This window comes from Aedes aegypti, chromosome 2 (genome assembly GCF_002204515.2).
Source record: "Aedes aegypti strain LVP_AGWG chromosome 2, AaegL5.0 Primary Assembly, whole genome shotgun sequence".
Classification (NCBI taxonomy): Eukaryota; Metazoa; Arthropoda; class Insecta; order Diptera; family Culicidae; genus Aedes; species Aedes aegypti.
The window spans coordinates 417,149,498-417,157,323 of NC_035108.1; positions in this window are offsets into that span (position 1 = coordinate 417,149,498).

A 7,826-nucleotide genomic window follows, 5' to 3' on the forward strand; every position below is an offset into this window, starting at 1 on the left:
CCAGAGCTCCCGCGTTTGAGGCCTGGTGGATTTTTTTTTAAATTTCATCCAAAATTTGAGGCATCGTATTTCTGATCGCAGAAAGTCTGAAAAAGTCGTGCTAAGTACGTATATAGCCTCCACTTTGGTAGGTATATAGCCTTCCCAGACAACCAAAATGTACGTATAACGCAATCATTTGGAGGCTTTTTATGTGAAAAATTTCACTTATATTGCTGTGTGCATTTGAAATACAAATATCAAATGCGGAAACACCAAATGCGGCAAGATTTTTCATAAGAATTGCGGTGTCAAAGATCATTTTTTCTTCCTAGGGCGGCGATGATTTATAAAACCGTTGCTAGGTGTCTTTTGATTGTTTTGTGTTACGGCATTTGGAGCAGGTTTAGTGAAGATTTGCTTCTCAAATGCAAACAGCAATATGATGCCGCGAAATGGCCTTCTACGTACAAAAGTGGAGGCGATATACGTGCATATATTATGTGATAAATAAGAGCATACAATGTGAGAGTGTAAATTTTCTACCGAACTAACCTGTGATCTTATGCGACTTAACTTATGATAACAAATGTTGATTTGACAGCTGCTATGGATTGATTCGACTTACTTTGTACGAGTATACGAGACGAAACTAAATGTACAAATGAACTCAGAAAAATGCATTTCATGCGAGAAAACTCATCAATCTGACGATTTTATCCACCGTGTTGTGCGGTTTTGATATAGTTTGTAAGAATAAACGAGTTATTACGTGAACTTTCATACGACTTCTGGTTGTCTGGGTTTTCATGCATTCTATACGATTGAATTGATTCATAAAAAAGATGTGTAACAAAAGTTATACCAACCAAAATGTTGACTGGATGCAGGGTTGATTGTAAAATTAAAAAACTTCAATTTTCTTAAGGTGGCTTTAAGACATTTAGTCGAAAGATATTTGGTCGAATCAAAGTCGAATAACGTTTGGTCGAATGACGTTTGGTCGAATGACATTTGGTCGAAAGTACATTTACTCGAATGGAAGTTTGATCGAGTGACTAGAACATGTCGTCTAAAGATTATTTAGTTATGGATGATCGAAAAATCATTCGGTTCAATAGATATAAAACCGAACTAGAAGTTTTGCACAATGGATAACTTAACTTTATTTGGGCAAAACATACTTTTGATCAGAAGTCAATAACGAATCTATCTACATGACAATTATTTCTTGCGCTTGACAACGTGAGTTTATGTGCTAATGTCTGCAAAGGATAAATTATTCTTGACAATGTTCTTATTCTCAGCCATTATTGAGTTAGAAGACGGGACGTTTTATTTTACCTAAATTAGTAAAAGTTCAAAAATAATTGTATCTATTTATTGATCAACATTGGAAACACAATGTTCTGTTGAATTAATTATTCTTTTGAAAAATCATCATTCTTTGTAAAAAAACCTCCTTCGTATACTCGTTGCTCAGTTATGGGAATATTGAACATTGTTCAATTTATTATTCTTTTAAATGTCACGTTCTTGTGTGAGTGCTATCAAGTTTTATAGATTTATTACCTATCCAGTTTTCAGCTTGACAGTGAGTAAAAATTTGGAATGCGGGGTTCAGACCTGAAACAGTTGGCCATAGAACGATTTGGTCACTTTGAAGTGTCTGGATATAATGCAATTTACCTATACGGAGAATTAAAAGGCCAATTTCGATGGCCTCGGTTTTTAGGAAACAATTTAGACGAAGTACATCAAAAGTTTAGAAAAAGGATGCGTGTTCCTTTTCATGATGGATTATTATTGTAATTGTGACTTCCTGTTTTTTCTGCTATATAATTTTCTTCAAAATGTAGGCTTAGTTTGCAGAAATAGAGCAAATGAATTGAAAAACACATGAATGATGGGTAAAATAGGGTTGTGTAGGGTTATTTTTCAATGTAAAATGTATGAAATTCATACGATTATTGTGGCGTGATAAAATACAAGAAAACCGTGCTTTAATCGAAAGAGATATAATGAAGCGTTGTTAAAACGAGCAGTGATAAAATCGAGAAACTACTGTATCTCAAAAAACACCAAAATACACCTCTCTGTTTTTTTGACATTTGTTCAATCTAGTATTGTTCTATGTTGTCTGAAAATTTGAGCTTGCGATTTTTTTTGTGCTTTTTGAGATATAAAGGGTCAAAAATTGCAATATTTTTCAAGCTTTTTCGTAATTTTTAAATTTTTATGCGTCATATTATTGAAATTTATTCACTAAACCTTGTGTTTGTTATATTTTTATCAGCGAAAATGATGATATGGCTTGGTTCTTAAGAAAATTGTCAAACTCGTTGAAATGACCTGTTTCTCAACTAATTTGGGCCTATTTTGCCAATAACTCAAAAACTGTAGGCTGTGGAAGTTTGACGTCTTTGAGAGAGATGTTTGTTTTATCAAAATGAACAACTTTGCTGAACATGCCAAGTCTTTAGGACGTAACAGTAGAAAAATAGATTGTGGCGCCACCTATGCGGACGATTTACGAACTATTCGTTTATGTTAGTAGATGGTCCTTGTTGATGTTGAATTTTCAGACCACCCCTTCTCCCTTGAAATTTGTATAGACCGTTTTCATTGGCCAGATACTTCTTCTTCCCCATAAATGACCACGTGGTTTATGGACGACTTCTTTGGTAGTTTTGGCCGACCCTCCATATTGAACCCGACTTTTGTGGAATGTATAATTGGCCAAATATACAAATGAACGAAGGGCCTTGCTTAGCCGAGTGGTTAGAGTCCGCGATTACAAAGCAAAGCCATGCTTAAGGTGCCTGGTAGATATGGGAAAAACGGCTCTTTTAGTGAACGGATCCGAACAGAATCACTCACTTTGGTGAATCGGATCTCTAAAACGATTCAGTGGCTCAGCGGCTCGGAAAGAATGAGCAAACTAAACCGCTCGAACGGATCCAATGGTTCGCGCGACTCGTGTTGTACGATCTTTTGCTTCTTCATTCTCCGTACATTCTTCCCCAGAAACTCACGATAAAACCGGACACGAACGCGATAATCGGCCGATTTCCCCTACACGAACCAAACGAAAGGTGCCAAACTATTTCAGGTTCAGGTTCTCTCTTGATCTTTAGCAAGTAATGCAAATGCAAGTGGGAGAGCGTTAAGAGCACGCAAAGGAAGGCGCGTGTTAAGCGTTATAATAAAGCCGAGAACCGAACGATAGGAGCGTATAGGAAGTAAAGAATTAGTTAAACGTATAGGAGAAAAGAATTAGTTAATTCTTCTTACGGGTCGCTTTTTATCTGATCCATTGTGTGACTCCTGATCGAATGAACCGACTCTCGTCAAAAAGAGCCATGCATCACGCGATCAATTGAGTGATTCGGTTCTTTTGAACGGCTCTGATTCATTTTTGATTCCTGGTCGGTCCAGGATCTTTTCGTAATTGGATTTTCCTTGACTTCCCTGGGCGTAGAGAATCATCGTACACAGCATCATCTGCCACAAGAATACGAAAAAGGCAATTTTAGCAAAGAAAGCTCTCAATTAATAACTGTGGACGTGCTCATTGTACATTAAGCTGAGAAGCAGGCTTTATCCCAGTGAGGACGTAATGTCAAGGAGAAGAAGATTTCAACCTTTCTGTATATAGTTCATTTCTTTGAGGCTTAATCGCGTTTAACGCTTTTGTTGAATGTTCGGCAATACACCTATACTTAATACATAAAATACCTAAAAGTTCCTTGCGATATTGCTATTGATTAAAAAAAAACTCTATAGGATGAATTTACAGACCAATTGGGTCCTAAATTTTGTAATGAAATCTTGTTTTTATTTAATAACAAGAAAAAGCATGTTACTGTAATTACTTTAGCAATTTTTCCCGCTCAAATAATGGCTATATCATGTTTAAACTTTAATTTAAAAATTTGGTCCATAAATGAACCTTGACACTTTTGATCATGTTTGACGTTCGCTTAGTCGACAAAAACACCACAGGGGTTTTAGTTCGACCACTGGGGTTGTTCCTATCTGACATTTCGTAAAGGACACGGAAAACAAAATACACCCAAAATTTGAGTTCAAGCCAATGGATGCGTCAAAATCTAATAAAAATGTTTTTGGGCTTAAACCAACGGAAAACATTAGAAAATTGAGTAAACATGTGTTTTTGGCCTAAACTTAAGCGTTTGGCACTAAAATTGGGACAGGGCTTTAGGACCCAATTGCTCTACTCTGCAGTCATGTCATTCCGGAAGCAAATATATTTACCAATATATCAATCACTGGACACAATCGGGCACACAGGAAAAACAACTTTGTTCGGGGGAATACCTATTAGTAATGGCCTCGAAACCAGTAAAAACGAGGCAACGTCAATCACAAATGATCTAGAAAATAATCAGATAGGTATCCATCTGGACCAGACTGCATCGAGTAGAAACTGTACCATCAGCATTTTATCGCTGCTCATTTCAACCGTGATACGCACTGAAATCATCGACGACCAACTTTATGTCACGTCATTTTGTTGTACCGTAAGCAGTACACTGAGGCAAAAATCTCGCATGATTTTCATAAGATCACACTAATGAACGCGTTTTTTATTATTTTTTTGTTGGTTCACTTGCGTATTTCATTCGACGAGATTGAGATTCATAAGACAAGTGTAATTTTTTCATAACAATCAATTGTCAATGTCATAAGAACGCTTATGAACCCCATTGCTCATCATTGTGAAGAACCACGTGAGGCAAATTTTCTCGGTACAGCCATTTCACTATCAGAAATTCAATATGGCTTCCGAAATGGACGTGTTTGCTGATTTGTCGCTGGCTGACTCCGTTTCTAATGCATCAAAGGGTAAATATTTTCTATTCATCATCAATTCCGCTGTAACTAACACTTTCTTTCGATCAGATTAAGGAATTGGATCCAAAGAATAAGATTTTTGCATGAAAATTCAAAACAATTTGTATGACGCGTAAGAAATCACAAACCCCCCTCATCCATTATTCCGCCCTAACGTTAACCTGCACCAATTCAGGCGTTCTTCACAACTTTTCTCAATAATGTTCCGCTGCTATAATATACTTCTTCGCGTTCAAAATAGGTTAGCCAACTAGAGAAAATCGAATTTTCATCCATTTTGTCGTATCGCAAATCGATTCTAATGCTTACAGTAAAGTGCTTTAATCGAATTGCGACATGACAAAATGGATGAAAATTTGATTTTCCCAAGTTGGTTAACCTATTTTTCAACGCGGATTAGTATTATTCATTCATTGAAATTTATAATCTAAAGCTCAAATTACACAAGACAGTCTTATGGAACCAAGAATGGATCAGAACGTAATTCATAAGACTATCTATGGATTTTGTTATCAAGTCAATGCTGGTTCATAAGATCATCTTACGAAATTCCTTCGAGGTATATTATGGAAACAACATCTGCCGAAAACCATACGATGGTCTTATGAATTTCAAAGATTTTTCTTGTGTCGTAATTCCATAAGCAAATCTTATGACAGTCTTACGTTTGCTTTCCTCAGTGTAGGGAACTGATTCAAATTGAAAATAAAACCCCGACCCAGACGGGTCCGATGGAAAGCTCTTGCACTCTTTGTAGGGGTAGACGGGGCAAGACAAGCATCATGAGGATGAGCTTTATTTAAGCCAACTCACTTGAAAAATGAAAAATAGTTTTACTAATTTACACTTCAAAATTACTGTTTAAATCTCGGTGAGAAATAGCCACACGCTTAAAAGGTGAAATTAGCTCAAGAATACTATCACTTTTTAATGCTTATAATATCAAAAGATGTTTTCTTGAGCTTCTGATTGTGTTTATCTTCAACTATTTTAACTTTTTAGCTAACATGAAATAAAAAACTTGAAAAAGTTTCTGCTAATTTACGCGAATAAGACGATTTAAATGTTTGTTCTGAATATGGATTCTGAAAAATAATTTTGTGTGAAGCGGATACAGTGTGGTAGGCTTCCAGTTGAAGGTTGATTTATAATTTCACACTTTTTCCTAATTTTAAGCAGGATTCTAATCTTGTCTCATGGATGCAAACTATATTAAAAATAATTTCAGATCCCGGTTCTATAAAAACGTCACAAAGAAAGGGTGCTTATTTTGCCCCACCTACCCCTACGTTCCCCATTGCTTCGATCAGTGTGAAAAATAAAACAGAGACTGATTCGAACGAGGCAAGGCTGGTGTCACAAAAGGCGACAATGAGAAAATTTTCTAATTAACTCTATCTCAGACGATGGCAAAGCTGATAACGAAATAACGTATGGTGGAATCTAGCTGACTGCTGTCTGAGTAAGTTAGGTTCCTGAGCGTATAATGTGACTGACCGGAGATGATGCTCGGCGATTGTCGTCATATGACACTATTTGTTGGATTGTAAATAGGTACGATGGGAGGTATCCAGTACGTTTGTTTTGCTGAGAAGTATACATTTTAGCTACTCTGTGATGTGCTAGGTGTCTTTTGGAATTAATCAATTTCCTTTTTGTTAATATATTTGCAGTGATGGAAAACTACAAGTAGGTGATATGGTTCTTTAAACATCAATAATGATTTATTCGAAAATTTAATCTCTACACGAATTATTCTTATAACAAATTCTACGTGGGAAAGTTTTTCGTAGAGTGAAAGATATATCCCAGCAGTTTCCTAATAAAACCTATAACTTTTCCTGTAAACATGGGAATATTTCCAGAAACCTGGAGGAAAATTCGAGAATCGAGAATCACAGAACATCTGTCCTGTGAAAGAAGATACTAAAAAGTTTATATACACAAATTTCGGGGGCAACCATAACTCAAACTTATGGGATTGTCCTTCGCATAAAGGAATTGTTGAGGCTCGTACCAGGCAGATGAACGACAACTTTTTTCTACTTAACCTACTTCAAGTAACATGTCTCGCTCTGATTTTGATTTTTTAACAAAATAATTAAACCAAATATTTTAAGCGGACCACCACTATGGCTGAAGCAGTCCAAGTTGGTGTGAAATTCAGTAATAAAATTGTAATTTGATTCTTCTTCTTCTTGGCATTACGTCCTCACTGGGTAGAGTCTGCTTCTCAGCTTAGTATTCAATTAGCAGTTCCACAGTTATTAACTGAGAGCTTTTTTTTGACAAAGTTGCCATTTTGTCATTCGTGTATCGTGTGGCAAGTACGATTTTACTCTATGCCCAGAGAAGTCAAGGAAATTCCAATTACAAAAAGACCCTGGACCGATCGCATGGCTTTGCTTTTTTATATTAATATTAAGACTTGTGAGTCTTAATTCAAAGTCTAGTTACTCAGGATTTAGAAAGCATTATCAATCAAGAGAACGTTTTGAAAATTCCTGGTAGACTGATTTGAAAGAAGTAAGAACTATTATTACCAAAATCAAAAAATATTAAAGCTCCTGTCGATAATGGAATATTTTGAATCCTTAACAAGAAACTTCCGGGGAGTAGATCATTCTTGGTTTATATATTTTCAGTTGGCATCTCGCCAGTGGGTGACCTATTTCGCAAAAAAGCGTTTCGCATAAGGACGTTTTGCATAAGGACGTTTGACATAATGGACGTTTCATATAAGAACAGGTAGCGAAGCAAAGAAGGCATATAATTCGCATTATGCCAATTGTCCTTATGCGAAACGTCCCACCCGCTGTAATCATATTGATTAGTATGATATAGTTAAAGTTTTGTCCAATTTTTACCTAAGTTTTGCACCGTTCAATTTATTGGGATGTGCTTTCAGTACGGCTTACGACAATGTTTCTTTGAATCGCCTGGCTGGCACCAGTTGATATAATTTGTAT